Source organism: Bombyx mandarina, chromosome 02, assembly GCF_030267445.1.
Source record: "Bombyx mandarina strain Sakado chromosome 02, ASM3026744v2".
Classification (NCBI taxonomy): Eukaryota; Metazoa; Arthropoda; class Insecta; order Lepidoptera; family Bombycidae; genus Bombyx; species Bombyx mandarina.
In genome coordinates this window covers 5180584-5181770 of record NC_143209.1, presented here as the reverse complement: position 1 = coordinate 5181770, position 1187 = coordinate 5180584, and the positions used below count along the sequence as shown (strand labels likewise).

The window sequence follows — 1187 nt, the reverse complement described above, 5'->3', positions numbered from 1 at the left end:
ACACTAGCCCTAGCAAAAGCAGTGCTTCGCAGAATCTACCACCGGATCGGAGTCGCGACCAACTGAGAAAATCTCAGACGAAACTCAGTAGGTTGACAACATTACCCTTATGAACTGTTTTGTTTTTATTTATACTTATTGTACACAAAAAAGAAAATACAATAAAAATAGATTTAAAAGAATCTCTAAATACTATGTACAAAGGCGACCTTTTTTTTTTTATTTTTTTTTTCCCACAGGAGAAAATCGCCGGATCCCCACCCGCGCGGCAGGTGGGGTATGTGGGAGTTGAACCCACTAAAAACTCCTGCCGCTCACAACCGGCAAAAAATGTGGAACGCTTCACGATTTTGCGTGTCATCCTTGCGCAGGGGCCATGCTAATCTTCTCTGTATCGTTCCAATTTTAGTATATGTACTGCCGAAGCAAGTACATGTACAAAGGCGAGCTTAACTCATTCATGAGTTTTCTTCCAGCAAACCATTAGCAGAGAGAAATACGATGTATAAGAGGAGAAAAGTGTACAATATAAAAGTTTTGTTATTTTTAGTTTAACTAAAGCGAAATATTGAAAAAAAGAATATTGCGGTATTTTGGTCATGTTGCACGTAGGGATACCAGCAATTTGGAACGCCTTGTGGTGACCGGTAAAATAGAGGGAAAAAGGCCTAGGGGTAGAGGTCCCAAACGATGGTCGGACCAAATAGCGGAGGAACTGGGGATACCTATCAGCGACGCACTCCACCGGGCTGCAGGGCGGGATCGATGGAGACAGTTGGTTGACGAAATCGGACGGAGTCACGATCCTCAGCAGTGAGGAACCGATCGAAGAGAGAGAGAGGGAGAGAGAGAATTCGAAATATGTTTAAGTATTTTGGCGAAGCATGCGACACATTATACGACAAAGCGCGAGGCATGAGTCAGGATAATCTGAGATCTTAAAACTCATATTTCAAGGTGGTGTTTACGTTGTAGATGTCTATGGGCTTATTAACCACTTAATATCATTCAGCCGTGAGCTCGTCCACCTATCAAAACAAAAATAAAAGAGACCAATCTCTTCGAACGTGTTTATTTAGAGCGAAAAGGGCATATGTCTATGTTTTTAGCAACTATTAAAATATATACAGTCGTGGTCAACTAATTAGGGACATTCAAGATAGTGAAGGGCTATAACCGGTTATGTA

General features: G+C 41.6%; 1 non-coding gene across 1 annotated transcript; it reads right to left on the bottom strand.

Moving 5' to 3' along the window:
• Positions 1–326: 326 nt before the first annotated feature.
• Positions 327–433, bottom strand: LOC114245029 (U6 spliceosomal RNA). The gene has a single exon (XR_003624750.2). It is a non-coding gene; the product is annotated as a U6 spliceosomal RNA (small nuclear RNA).
• Between the last annotated feature and the right edge of the window lie 754 nt (positions 434–1187).